The sequence below is a fragment of the Eurosta solidaginis genome, chromosome 2, assembly GCF_040869045.1.
Source record: "Eurosta solidaginis isolate ZX-2024a chromosome 2, ASM4086904v1, whole genome shotgun sequence".
Taxonomy (NCBI): Eukaryota; Metazoa; Arthropoda; class Insecta; order Diptera; family Tephritidae; genus Eurosta; species Eurosta solidaginis.
Window position 1 is genome coordinate 227,982,686 of NC_090320.1, and position 16,184 is coordinate 227,998,869.

Consider the following 16,184-nt stretch of genomic DNA (forward strand, 5'->3'; position numbering starts at 1 on the left):
GAATTTTTGAATGGAAAAAATGAAATCGCATTCACACTTGGCTTATATATTTGAAATCAAACAATCATATTTGTAAAATGAATCAGTCTTAATTTATAGCTATATTGATTGAATCATTTTACAGCTCTGGTGATAACCATACTAAGCTAAGAAATTGCTTTTGGTTGGAAGGAAATAGCTGAGCCTAGCCTAGCAGTTTCACCAATAAATAACAAATTTCTATCAAAACTCAATAAATCGCTTGAAATAGGGCAAATATCAAAAGATGTTTGGAATATTTGCTAATTTTGAAAATGTGTTTATGAAGAAAAAACTTTGAAAATCTGTAAAGGAGCAGTATCGATCCATACGCTCGCTGTAGCAGGGTTTTTGTACCCAAGCGACTCGGGATTTTTACAGATCCAGGGTTGTCATTTCAGTGTAACCGTATTTAACATGAACCGAAAGTGATTTTGATTCAAACGTTCAATATAAATATGTGGAACTATGGAATTGGTAGCAAATTGTTAATCTAATAAGCTATCTTGTTGCGGTGACTAGTTCACCATGTTATTTGTTCGATTTTCATTTTTGAGCTATTGTTATTCAAAACATGCTTTTCGATTCGATGTAGAAAAAGATAGAGATCCTGATGTCATTCAAAGAAAGTTTCAGAAAAAGATATCGGCAGTGAACGTCTTGGTTACAAGGAATACATTTACTACCCTTTACGGAACTTCACTACCTCAATATAGCGCCCCCAGCGGGTTAGGGGGTTAGAATATACCCGCGGTAGGTATGCTTGTCGTAAGAGATGACCAAAATACCAAATAGATTCAAGAGGTTTCCAGGGCAATATATAGTTTCTCAAAACTGAATTGTCAACCTTACCTATCTGTGGCGAATCCTCGAGGCTCTGGCGACCCTGAAATCCTCATAGATCTATAGCCTATCGTTCCCCAGATGGTCGGACTTGGTACCGCAACGTACCGGATCTGCATCCGGCATAGGACCATCAACAGCGATAACACTCCTCAAGGCCTTCGGGGAGTGTCCTTATCGCTACAACAACAACAACAACAACAACAACCTCACAATAGCTGGCAACTTGTCGTGTTAGGGCTTAGCCGACTCCATAGCGCCTGGCGGCATGTCGGTGACCAAGAACTGCCAGCCTCCTAATGGATGATTTGAAGTCAGTGGGTGTTTTCGTCTGTATTTGAACGGAGCCTTCTCGGGAAGTAATGATGGCTTTTCCACAGCAAAGGGGCGCTGTTGTGGCGGACGGTTTTTATCTCGAAAGAAGATGAGATGTCGTGTTGGAGGGAACAGTTCTAAGGAAGATGTATGGTTCTGTTTTTGATGGCAACGGCCAATATCGAAGGAGATATAATGATGAGTTTTACGGACTTGTGACGAAAAGGCAGGGAACGAAAATCCAAGCTTCTCTGGCTAGGTCATGTTTTTCGAATGGACTTCAGCCATTATAGTATTTCAGTTGACACCGTATTGTAGACACAGAGGAAGGTGGAGACTTTCACAGAGCTGAGAGAGGTGGAAGACTTCACATCTCTTGGTGCTGTCGTGATATGCTATGAAATGACCAAAATTGTTTAAGTGGCTAAGCGCCAGTTAATGATGATGATGATGATGATGATAAGGGTAATAAGGGTAATAGGGCTATGGACCGTCTTTGCCAGATATGCTCCGGTACAAGCAGCTTCTGATAAATGCGACTGCTGCACCAAAAACGTTTTGGACCCCTCGAATTTTCTATTTACATATATATTGCTGTTGTTGTTGTAGGTGGAAGAGAGTAGTGTTGTCGATTTTGATGGTCCTATTCCGGATAAATAACCGGGACATTCCAGTAACAATAACCATATAGGTACTAGCTCGACCACTTCGAAGGCGATTCAGTATCACCACATTGAACTTTGTAGGCCATCCTGCCCCATCCCCTAGATCCATGAGGAACTGGGGGCCGCCATATGCTCGCCTTCTAAATAAGTGTATGAAACATTCATATTTGCAACAGGATTCATCACGCGTAGGTGAGGTTGAAAATTGGATTACGGAATCAATGAATTGCGCTTATGAACCTCTTGAATCTCTTCTACGGTGTATTCAAAGTCTCTTACTTTTTCTATTTGATTCCTATTCAATTCATCTATCCATACACTCTATTCATAATACGCTGCAAGATAAGACAGTTCAATTCTCATATTTTTTTACAGCTACTTATGCCGGGTTTTTCAGTGCGAGTTTAAACTGCAGTTAAAGTAGACCAGATTTTAACCAAGCCACTTTGGTCGCTTAAGCTGCGATGAGCAGCATAATTTTATGTTATCGAACAAAATGGCATGGTTAAACTCTGGTCAACTTTAACTAGAGTTTAAACTCGCACTGAAAAACCAGGCATTACTCAATTAAAACATCCGCACACCTTTAAAGCCAAGTTTAAATGTACATATATATCAAGCACACACCATGATTATTTCAAAGCTTAGCTCCATACTCTGACGAGCCTACTTGCAGTTCCAAAGGTTCTTAGTATTCTGCTTGGGTGCTGGTTGGCGTCATCGGCTTTTAAGCCCAGCCAAATCGGCCAGCAACAGAAGAAAACAAACTTGTTTATATATTTTATTTCGAGAGGCTTATAGATACATAATAAAAATATATACACGTATATAGAATTATACTTCAGTACACAGAAGGCTTATTAAATGCACCTCAACACGACTTGCTAAAGAAAACTTGTTTCTTGGCCACGATAGATCAGCTACATGCTGATGAACTTAACGTGAGCCTCAATAGCCAGGTTTACAAAATTGTGTATACGTGCAATCGAGACACGATCCATTTTACAAAGCAGACACACACATGAGTACAAAGAATTCGATTTAAGTAGTCAGCAACAAAAGCAAAATGAAAAACAAAAATAAGAAAAAATACTCATAAAACATAAAATTTTTATTCAAGTGAACAAGTTTAAAGTGTGTAAAAAGAAGTGATGGAGACCAGCAAAGAAGCTAACAGCTTAGCTACTTACATATGTGTGCACTACTGAGCTCGAGTTGGGCTCCCCTTCGTACACATACAAACGCTTTGAAAACCGGGTTTAATCTACCTATACTTGTATGCATTCAAGCCTACCCCTGCTTCAAAAGTTCTCCAGCACAAACGGTTTAACCCCATGAAGCGAAACGCATATACCAGTTTATAATTGGGGGCATACATCCATTGCTACCAACTTGTGCGCCATCAAACATTACCTAAAACTACTTGTTTGGTTCGAACATCTTTGCTTTGTTGTTTACTTACTCGTTTGCCTGGGAACAGTTGGGTATATTTGTTGTTTTCATGTAGCTGGCAACTTACTGCTGCAACATGCTCTCTCAGCAGCATTTTGGCTCTCAGTGTTTTATTAATGGTATGCAAAAACAGAGATGTGATTTACTTAGCGTTTCATTTGAGTGCAGCCAAATTGTATACGAACTTGTTTGATACGAACAATAACAAAAGAAAAGAAAACTTGTTGCTTCAATGGCAAGAAATTTGGTATATTGTTAGGCACATGCAATGACAATAATTGGATTTTTGCTGAGTAATCATAATACAATGCCATGCAATATGCTGCTATATCTGATTTAGGTTCCTTGGAAAAGTTAATAAGAATCTGCCAAATGACTTTGAGTAACACCACCAGCTCCGTAAGGATTGGACCTCTCCGAGCCATTCGAAACCAAACGAGGATTCAGACAAGGCGACTCCCTCTGTGTTATTTCTTTAATATAATGCGGGAGAAGATACTTCTAGCAGCAGAACTACAACGTAATGATACAATCTGTAAGTTCAGCCTTCTCTGCATTAAATAAAGAAGCAAAGAAAAGGGTTGTGGTAAATGAAGACAAGACCAAGTACTTATTGGCATCCAGGAAAAAATCGGCGCATTCCCACCTTGGCAGCTAAGTCACTCTAAACGGATAAAAATTCGAGACTGAAAAGGATTTCATCTATTTGGGAAGCGGCAAGTACAGCGAAAACAATCTCAGCTTAGAGATTAAATGGAGAATAAGTCTTGCCAACAAGAGCTGCTTTGAACTGAGTGGGCGTTTGAAAACTATAGTTCTCTCTCGGCAACAAAAAATTACGATCTACAAATCGCTCATAATAGCTGTCCTGATATATTACTCAGAATCATGGAAGGTGCCGAGCACCTTTTTACCTTATTTCCTTTTTGACGCAGAAGTTTGTGCTTTATTGCTATGATAATATTTAGAAGTTTCCACTTGATCTTTTCTATGTATGTATTCACGATGTTTGAAAGTTTTGTTGGTATTTTGCTGTTGCTGATGTTGTTGTTAATAATGTAAGTAATGTTTTTGGTCGCATTGCTGATAAATTTCGGTGTTATTCCGTTTCTCCTACACCTCTCCAGAAACAACGTAGACTCTGAAAGTCTTGTGGTCTGATGTGTAGTGCGTTGGTATTGTTTTACGCGTATTCGGGTTTTGTTGTCATAAACTTTCTTGATGTTTTTGTAGACGTTGGTGACGTCTTCAACTTCTCGGTGTGCTCTCCGGTTTTCCATGATTTATTTTCTGTTTGGCCGTTAGTATATACCGTTGTTGTTATTGTTGAGCTCAAGGCCGAATTAAATAAAACGCTTTTATTTCGTTTTTATTTAATTTAGTGTCAATATTTCGACCTCAGTATGAAGTCATCATCAGGACTGCAAAAAGAGCTGACAATAAAATTATCACATGCTCATTCCATTTCAAGAACCCCGGTCCGCGCAGGACATGATTTTTGATTTCGATGAAATTTTAATATGTTGTTCTTTGGTCAAAATAAGGAAACACTTGTTTTTTTTTTGCCTCAAAAAAATTTTTTTTTTCCGATTTATCGGCAATTGAATTCCATAAAATGCAATCGGTATTTTATTTGCCTACTTTTTCAACTGTCAATAACTTTGTCAAAAATTAACCGATTCTCATGCCTTTTTCTCGAAATTTTCGCTATTACTTTTAATTTTAAATACATTTATAAACAATTGCATATAGTTAAAAAAAAATTATTTTTTAGTATTTATTAAAAATGTATGACTATTAACATTTCACTATTTTGACCAAAGAACAACATATCAACATTTCATCGAAATCAAAAATCATGTTCTGCGCAGACCGGGTTTCTTGAAATGGAATGAGCTTACAGAAGATTTACTATTTATACTATTTTATTGTAACGTAGAAATAAAATTCTCTTTTAACAGCCACTTATTGTTTCAAATAATCTTTTCTAGTTATTTGGTAACATTTTAATACATTTCTGATAAATTTAAAGATGATTGTAAATTTTAATTATTCAATATAGATAGTTCGGATATCAAAGAGTGGCTTTACTTGCTTTTTTTCGTTGCAAAATTTTTATAATACTATCAAAATTTAACTGTCTTGCCAAAACGGATTCAACACAAAGCGTGGCAAGTCCTGAAACTCGCTCATGAGATGAACACGATCTATGAAAGTTTTTGATCCTTGAAAGGACGCTGAAGGAACGTTCCGCACTAGCTACAGTGGCAAGTATAATGCAAAAGATACGTAAAGCAACACAAATGTTGGGAAAAATCGTATACAAATTTTGAACATATGTAGATGACATTTAGCAATTCCAATGGTGACAGACCTTTATAAAAATTTGCTTCTTGAATGTGTTTCAAGTGAATTATTTCGTATATAAGCTTTGTCCGACCTGTATTTTTCGACAAATTTTGCTGCGCTCACCGGAACCGTAGTTTCATCCATGTCTTCAAATTGCCACAAAAAGGAAAACGTCTCGCTCAAATTTCTCATAGCTGCAAATAGTTCAGTAATGCCAGTGACTGAATCAACGATCACCAGGAATGTATTGTTTTTAAAATCAGACTCTGAATCATCCGTAATCATGTCATTTAAATTATCTTCAGAACGTCTTTTGGGTTTTCTCTTTCGAATGTCCGGAAACTTTGGCGAGATGTTCAATTGAAAAGAAACTGTTTTGCATTCATTTAAAATGATTTCCCATTGGCTCCTGATCAACTTCAAATCAGCTAATAAGGCATCTAGATGTCGGACCTCAACATCTATGGTGGCGCCTCTAGCTTGGAGGACCAAGTTGCTTTCATTAATGGTAGTCAGTATTTTGGACAGAATCTCCGTATGCTTGTGGAGTCAAATTTGGCTTTTGTCTGAAAGACTATGAAGAGGGCTCGGTAAATTTTTTTTGAGGATATCCCATCGTTGTGGAGTGTTGCTGAAAATAGTAAAACATTTTTGTACAACTCCGAAGAAAGTAATTGCAGCCGTACAATATTCTGCAGCGTCAACACCACATAAATTGAGACTATGGCTTGCACAAGGGGAGTAATCAACACTCGAGTTTTTGTCGAGAATGTGACGTAGTGCTCCGTTGCAAGCTCCTTTCATATTGGCGCCGTTATCGTACTCTTGTGCACGACAATCTTCAATCAATTATGACAAATTAGATCAGAGATTATGTGACCAGTTTTTTGGTTACAATTCACGAAAGCCCAAAACCGTTCTTGAATTGTAAAATTTTTTGCTTTCGAATTGAAATAGAGTTAGCGCAAAATGAACGTAGTCAACGTGACTAGCACCAGGCATAGCATCAAAGATAATAGAAAAATACTTGGCTTTCTTGCCTTGATCTAATATATTTTCCCTCACGTGCTTTGCATAAATTTCTATGTATTCGTTCTGAATGTCTGGCGAAAGATAGTAAACTTGTAAACGTTGGTGCTGCTCTTGTGAAATCCTAACTTTCTACAAATGATCTCTAAGTATCGGATCATTTTGGCTTATGAGACCTTAGAAATCCAAAAAATGTTCATCGTTTCGTTCACCAAGATATATACTTTCGCCTTTGAAAGCTAGGCTTCTTTCATCCAAAAATAAAACAGTGTCCAAAATTCTATATAAAATTGCTTTCCACTTTTGAGTTTCAGAAATTAGCTGTTCATTGACAAGTGTATCAATTGTAGCCTCCTTTTGAATTCGGTTTTTTAAAGATCGCCATTGAATATAACATTTAATGTGATCTTGAGTATTTTCGTGTGCTGGCAGTTTATCGTATAGCATCTTCCATACCTGGAATTTCGAATATCCGCAGAACAAATTTTAGGCCGATTTAATAAAGTATTGGTGCTTAACAGACGACATGGTAGGCAGTAAAAAGCATTGCAACTGGCACTCCACACCAACCAGAGCTGGAGGTATTGTTGGAAGACTTTTTGAAGATGAACTTTCAACAGTGTCACCACGAAAATTTTACGATTTCGGATTCATGTAAACATACATTTTTGTTTGATGTTTTTATTGTCTCCTCAGGCCCAGGCAAAAAATCATTATAAATATTCGTTGTATTTGAAATTCGGTTTAAAATTTGCACATGGAACGACTAAAGATTCTCCTGAATTAAAAAAATTTCTTAGTACCTCTAAATCGCGGGCCCACTGAGCAACCCCCGGACCGGGGGGAATACCCCAATTCCCCCCCCCCCCCCCCCCTCCCTCTCGACGGGCCTGGTGCCTGGAGATGATTAGGTGGCTTTTGAGTGCTCTAGAAAAAAGTTCTCCGGAAGATTCAAGGTCCTGTCAGTGATACCGTCGGCGAGTATCGAAGGCGGTATAACGATGAATGAATAAAAACTAGAAGGTTTCGCTGGCTAGGTTATATAATGCGAATGGACGAAGACGCTCCAGCAAAGAAAGTATTTCAATCCACACAGCGGTTTGGAAGCAGATAAGGGGGGTGACCTATACTGAATTGGAAGCCGTAGGTGGAAGACGTCTTGACATTTCTTGGTGCTCTAGATTGAGGTCAGTTATCGCGAAGCGGCGATAGCTGGCGTGACTGGCATAAATCGCTAAGGTGGTAAAGCGCCATTGAATGATGATGATGAATCATAATACAAATTTTCTAGACATGAAAATATTTTTTATAATATTCTCTAATAAAAAACAAGTAAGAAATGCTAAGTTAGGGTGTAACTGAACATTACATACTCAGTTGAGAGTTATGGAGACAAAACAAAGGAAAACACCATGTAGGAAAATTAACCTAGGGTAACACTGGAATGTGTTTGTATGACATGCGTATCAAATGAAAGGTCTTAAAGAGTATTTTAAAAGGGAGTGGGCCCTAGTTCTCTAAGTGGACGCTTTTTCGAGATGTCGCCATAAAGGTGGACCAGGGGTGACTCTATAATGTTTTTGTACGATATGGGTATCAAATTAAAGGTATTAATGAGGGTTTTAAAAGGGAGTGGTGGTAGTTTTATATGCGAAGGGGTTTTCGAGATATCGACCAAAATGTGGATCAGCGTGACCCAGACCATCATTATTCCAAGGGATTTTGATTTCGCCCTGCAGAACTTTTTAATTTTATTCTACTTAATTGGTAGGTGTCACACCCATTTTACAAAGTTTTTTTCTAAAGTTATATTTTGCGTCAAAAAACCAATTATAACACCATGGTTTTTTCGTATTTAGTATAGCAATATGGCATTTTTTTCATTTTTCGTAATTTTCGATATCGAAAAAGTAGGCGTGGCCATAGTCGGATTTCAGCAATTTTGTATACCAATACAAAGTGAGTTCAGATAAGTACGCGAACTGAGTTTAGTAAAGATATATGGATTTTTGCTCAAGTTATCGTCTTAACGGCCGAGTGGAAGGACAGACGGTCGACTGTGTATAAAAGCTGGGCGTAGCTTAAACCGATTTCGCTCTTTTTCACAGAAAACAGTTATCGTCCTAGAATCTAAGCCCCTACCAAATTTCACAAGGATTGGTAAATTTTGTTTCGACTTATGGCGTTAAAAGTATCCTAGACAAATTAAAGAAAAAGGGCGGAGCCACTCCCATTTTGAAATTTTCTTTTATTTTTGTATTTTTTTGCACCATATCATTACTGGAGTTGAATGTTGACATAATTTACGTATATACTGTAAAGATATTAACTTTTTTTTTAATTTTACTTAAAAAGTGGGCGTGGTCGGTCTCCGATTATGCTAATTTTTATTAAGCATGCATATAGTAAGAGCAGTAACGCTCCTGCCAAATTTCATCATGATATCTTCAACGACTGCCAATTACAGCTTGCAAAACTTCTAAAGTACCTTCTTTTAAAAGTGGGCGGTGCCACGCCCGTTGTCAAAAATTTTACTAATTTTCTATTTTGCGTCATAAGTTCAACTCACCTACCAAGTTTCATCGCTTTATCCGTCTTTGGTAATGAATTATCGCTTTTTCGATATCGAAAAAGTGGGCGTGGTTATAGTCCGATACCGTCCATAAGGCCCACTCCCTTTTAAAATACTCATTAACACCTTTCATTTCATACCCATATAGTACAAACGCATTCTAGAGTCAACCCTGGTCCACCTTTATGGCGATATCTCGAAAAGGCGTTCACCTATAGAGCTAAGGCCCACTCCCTTTTAAAACCCTCCTTAATACCTTTAATTTGATACAGATATCGTACAAGCACATTATACGGTGAACCTTGGTCCACCTTTATGGCGATATCTCGAAAAAGGCGTCCACCTATAGAACTAAGGCCCACTCCCTTCTAAATAATCATTAACACCTTTCATGTGATACCCATATCGTAAAGACGTATTCTAGAGTCAACCCTGGTTCACCTTTATAGCGACATCTCGAAAAGGCGCCAACCAACAGAACTAAGGCCAACTCTCTTTTAAATAATCATTAACACCTTTCATTTCATACCCATATAGTACAAACGCATTCTAGAGTCAACCCTGGTCCACCTTTATGGCGATATCTCGAAAAGGCATTCACCTATAGAGCCAAGGCCCACTCCCTTTTAAAATACTCATTTATACCTTCCATTTGGTAGCCATGTCATACAAACACATTCCAGGGTTACCATAGGTTAATTTTCCTACATTTTGATTTCCCTTATTTTGTCTCCAAAGCTCTCAGCTGAGTATGTAATGTTCGGTTACACCCGAACTTAGCCTTCCTTACTTGTTTCTACAGATTTTTAAGGAAACATGTACAGGGGCTCCTTTCGCTTCACCAAGAAATATGTGTATGTGTGTCTCGGTTTTACACTATATCACGAAGGGATTAAGAGACCTTGGCTGAGGACGCATTCACGGATGATGTGAATCGGCGTTTGATCCTCCAGGTCACAAAAGCGACAGATTTGTGTGCCACAGGCTCGGCCGCAGAGGGAGGATTTTGGGGGTTCATACCCCCCTCCCAAAGGAGAATTGACTTCATGATATAAAAATTTATATTTTTAAAGCATCATCACGGTATTTAAAAATATGAAAGCTAGTTTTAATCACATGAAAAAAAACTTATAGAGTATGGAACGTAAGTAAAAATCGATATGGCATTCAAACCCTCAAATTAGCCGAAACTCGTTTTTATTTTAAAAGTAATACTTTCGGTAATATGGTCGCTTAAAAATCGCTTGGAATTTTTAGAATTGTTTTTGGGTCAAGGCGACTTTAAAACTGCTCAAAAGTGCCACATTGTTAGACTAAAATGTAATGGCTACAAAACTGTATCTCGGGTTTTTGATCATGAACTCTTGAAATATATGAACGTTGTGAACATCGTAGATTTATATGGCTTTGAAATAACATTTCTATACAAACAATTTTGAAGTAAAAACACAATTGTATAAATGGTTAAAAAATGTCAATTATGAGTGGGTTATATATGTATTCGAATTTGGGAATATTATCGGTTATTTACTACTTCTTTAATGACAAAAAAATAATAAGATTTAACCTAACCTGTTGCCGTAAAACATTTTTGGTACCCACTAGATACACCCACGCCCCTCCCCCGCGCCTCTGAATCTTCCTTCGAACACAAGATTCCTTAGCCGAGCAGTAATATTTTTTACTTAATTTTATTTAACTTGATGCGTACAACGCTTTTATTTAATTGTCTCATCAACGCCCTATATTGATGAGGAGCGTGATGACTAGTACCTAGGACCTACCTAATTATTTTCTAGCTTTTAGTATTATTACTTTATGTAAATATTGTTGACAATAAAACCGTTTAACTTACACATTTTTTTTTATTATTTTATTTTCAAGTTTTTAGTCTTTATTTAATTACCTTTTATTTCTCATTCTATTTAGTTCATTTAGTGACTCATTATTACAAGGACTCTTTCCTGACAACTTGTTACAATCTAAGTCTTCAATACATAATCCTTCAAAGACTTTTTTCCACTGAGCGCCACGTACGTTTGTCCCTCCTCGAACTTCAAAGTATTTTGATTTCACTTCTACCGGACAGTATGTAATATGTTCCAAATATGAGGCAAATCGGACCACAAATACGATTTTTTTTATCTCGATTCTTGCGCTACCTAGCGGCGATTTTTTCACAGGTCGCTTTCTCTTCATGTATGTATTTTGTATTCCAAATATAAGCCAAATAGAAACACAAATACGATTTTTTTTAAATATTTCGATCTATTGGAGTTTTTTGTTTTTTTTTTTTTGCATTGTCATCGGGTTCTGAACTATATTCCAAGTATCAAGCTTGTATGTTATCGGGAAGTTACTTCAATTTTAATTACAAAATTCTGACCGGTAGGCCGCTACACAGAGTCAAGCTAAATAAAGCTCAAATATCAGTTAAAAATTAACTCAAATATAAGTTGAATTGACCCGTAATGCGGTTGATTTTACCAGTTTTTGTTCTTTCATTGTTGAACCTTTAATTTTTTTTTTCAAATAGAGCTCATAGTAGTTCATTTAAATCCAAAAATCTAAGACAATTGATTGCAACGTAAAAAAAATAAATAAATAAAATGAAAAAAAGATACCTAATCAAGTATTGAAAGCTAAAAAACCAGTGCTACCGGTTCGTTGATTGCATTACCAATAGTTCATGCACACAAACAACAAAAAAAAATGAGCAGCACTCGTTTAACAAGACGAAAAACTGTAAGCAAGGAAAAACGCAACAAATATGTACATAACGGAAAAGTAATCGAATATTGTAATAAACAGCTTTAGAAGAGTTTCCATTTCCAGTGTGCATGTAGCTATACACGGAGGTCCGCAGATTTTGTCAGGGTTAATATGTATGTTTTGCAACTAGGCATGTGCGGGTGCTGAACGACATACAAATTGCCGAATTTATATATAAAATTATGTTGTTATTGAATATTCAGGCGATTCGTATTTTGAAAAGGGTCTAAGAGAACAATATTCTTGTTGTTGTACTTATGTTTTTATACCCAGCGTGTACTTGCACACAATTTGGTTAATGGTAGTAAGTAAAGGCATCGAGATAGACTTCCTTATCTCAAATCATATTTACGAGGGTATTGGTATTAAAAATGTGCAAAATCGAACGACAAACGCCCATATTTTCGATATTGAAAATGGAAAAAATGTGGTAAATCATTAACAAAGACGAATAAAGTGATGAAACTGAATATTTTATAACTTTAAACGATCAATTCTGGTTTGCTTGTATAGCCGAACGATCTCGGGAACGGCTCATCCGATTTAAATGAAATTTGGCACAGAGATAATGTATCACCTTCTAAGACTATTCTATTTAAAAAAAATTGCATGAGATATGCCGATATGGGTATCAAACGAAAGGTATTTCACTCCGCATTACAATAGGGATATTTTTGAGTAGGGTTGGGGTAGTTAGACGAAATAGTACTCTACTTACTCATTTTCTATTAAAGCTTTAAAGGAGAACATTAAAGTTAAAAACCTTCTTAAAAAATCTTAATAATTTTAATTTAATTAATTAATTAATTAATAATTAATTTTAAATAATTTTCTTTTAAATGAATAATTGCAATTTCTCACAGATAACTACTAGAAAGATTTCTCAGCACAACGAAACGTTGCCGAGCAATGCTCGCTCGCCCAGGTATTATTGTTTCTTGCACAAAATATCTCGACAGTAAGTTGTCGTGGAAGCTCAACGTGGAGAAAAGAGTGAAGAAGGTCTCGTTGACACTTTATACATGTAAAAGAATGCTGAGGTCTATCGTCTTACCTCTCTCTCTCATTGGGTTTATAAAGCGATTGCAAAACCTATCTTATACTATGGAGTCCTTGTTTGGACAGACATACAAAAAAGAACCTAACTAAAATATTAAGGGAGATATGCAGGCTATCAATGCTCAGCATTACTGAAGCCCTGAAAACAAACTCGATGACTGCACTGTATGCCTCTCTGCACATTCCACCTGTAGACCTGGTGGCAAAGAATATAGCATTGACAACTGCAACCAGGCTCAGTGCCTCAAGGTTGCTTGAACGCAAACCCTACGGTCATAATAGAATGGCGTCATGAAATATTTGAAATGCTGCATAGTTGCCAATCTACGCTTCGATGGGTCCCTATCGAGCCACGAAAGAGGTCGAAGCGTGGCGCAAGAGGGCTTAATTGGAAGACGAGGCAGTACACGTGAATACCGATGATTCCAAAGTATTAGAAGAAGTAGGGTCTGCGGTATACTGCGCATATTTGAAAATAAACAAATCCAAGCTTTCATTTCATAAGCGGGTTCCGATAGGAACACTTTCTTGGCCGGAGCGTCATCTTTCATTCGCATAACATGGCCTAGCCCGCGCAGCCGCTGCGTTTTAATTCGCTGGACTATGTTGATGTCTGCGTATAGCTCGTGCAGCTCATCGTTAAATCTTCTTCGGTACTCGCCAACGCCAACACGTAGAGGTCCATAAATCTTTCGAAAAATGTTCTCTCGAACACTCCCAAAGCCGCTTCATCTGTTGTTGTCATGGTCCATGCTTCTGCACCATTTAGCAGGACAGGTACGATAAGTGACTCGTAGAGTATGATTTTCGTTTGCCGAGAGAGGACTTTGATACACATGTCATACAAACACATTCCAGGGTTACCCTAGGTTCTTTTTACAACATGGTGATTTTTCCTTACTTTGTCTCCACAGCTATCAACTGAGTATGTAATGTTCGGTTACACCCGAACTTAGCCTTCCTTACTTGTTTCATATAAAAATTAATCTTATTTGGCGAGCTATGTGAATCTAAATTTGCAGTTATATGCGATCGCTCTAGATGGTGAAACAAATTGGACGTACCACTAGTTGTATAACATTTTTTGCAATAATATTACTGATTTTGTCAAAATGGGTCCAAATGCTTGACTTTGTACTTCGTAGCTTTTTGGCAACACAATTTTCGTATTCAAACTCAATGATGTCTTCTGTTGCGTGTATATCTACATATACGAATACATGTATATATGTGTGTATAATATGAAAAAAACAAGTAAGGACGGGCACAGCCGAAGACTTCATACCTTTCATGAATGGGGCTTAACAATAATCTTATCCCGTTCGCAATCTCCAAATATTCGGATGTATAAGACAAGAAATATATAGTGAACAGATTTTTAAGATAAATATAAAATAAAAAATGGCAAAAAACCCCCTTATCTGAACGATCGGTTGTATGGGATATATATTATATAAGACGGGCGGACGGACAGACGGACATGGCTAAATCAACTCAGTTCGTCGCCCTGATCAATTCGGCATACTTAATGGTGAGCCTATCTTCTATATTTCTCAACGTTACAAACATCGGACCAAAGTTAATATACCATTTCATGTTCATGAAAGGTATAATAACGTAACTTTCACATTGAACTTTTGTAAGAATTTTTCAATATTCAGAGCCACCAACTTGTTAGGTGTTCATCTAAAATAAACACAAATCTGACATAATGTAGTTAATTTTATTTATTCATGTTTTATTTGTCTTACCAAAGTTTTAGACGCTGGTAATTCCGCCGCTAGAAAAAGGAATAGAAATGGGAATAAAGTACTCGATATTTAAAAATATCGATAATAGCACCACGAACCTGGTATCGATGTATCGATATTTATATCGTTGCTTTTGCAGCTCTAAGCCCGATAGGGGATCACCTTGTCTTAAACCACGTTTTGATTCGAACTGCTCGGAAAGGTCCACCCCAATTCTGACTGAGCTGATGTTGTTTTTGCATTAACGTTAAAGACACACCCAGAAAGTTTTGGGGATTGTAATCGCTTTTGATCGTTCTTTGCCGAATATAGATCCGCTAACAATCACCATTAAGGTACTAGCCCGACCATTTCGGAACGATTAATATGACCACATTAAACCTTCTTGGCCATCCTGCCACCCCACCCCCTAGGTCCATGAGAAACTTGGAGACGCCAGAGCAGCGCCTACTAAATAGGTACATGTGTGTATGATACATTCATAATTGTAACAGAATTCCGTCATGTAGGTGAGGTTGACAATTGGGTTGCCGAAGCTCTGAAGCTATAAAGCTTTGTATTGTGCTTATCAACCCCCTGAAACCCTGTTTATCGACCCCTTCTCGCACTATCCAAAGCGGTTTTAAAACCAACGAGGAGATAATATATGTCAAGAGCCATCATCCCGTCGCAAAGATCCTGAGCCAAATAAATAATTTTGCATGTAAATGCAACAACAACGATTTGAGCCAGATAAATCCATATAGAAGTCTGGTTCAATTTGTGAGCCAGATAATATGTTAATTACTTGTCTTTAGTTTGGCAACGCTGCCTTTAATAAACCTACTTTTTCAAAAATAGATGTCGCTGCTTAGCCTTTCGCCGTATGAGTTAAATGAAAAACAGCAGTGACGTCTGCCTATCAGATTTCACGTGTGCAAAAATATCACGACCCCTGCTTCTCAAGTCTCTCAATGATCCAGAGCATTCCCGTGAGAATTGAGCATGATTCGGAGCAAGACAACTCACTGGATGATGGCTAATATTTTTAGCGGGTTTTTGCAAAATTTGGCGTAAAGTGAATCTGGTCGATGGTAGATATGCCAGGTCTGAAAATCAGCACTGATAAGGTCAAATCAGCCGAAATCCCCATTTTTGTGGACTGGGCAAAGAACACTTAGATTTCAATCGTCAGGAACGCACACAATCGACCATATTTTGTATAGAAGATGATGCATGCGCGTGATATTTAAATATATTCGCCGGCAGTCCATCAGCATAAATATTACAATCCCTGAATAATTGGGCAGGATATCAAGTACCGGGTCCAAAAGATACTGAAAAAGTTAAATTTCCGCGAGCTTACGCTAGATTTTTCCT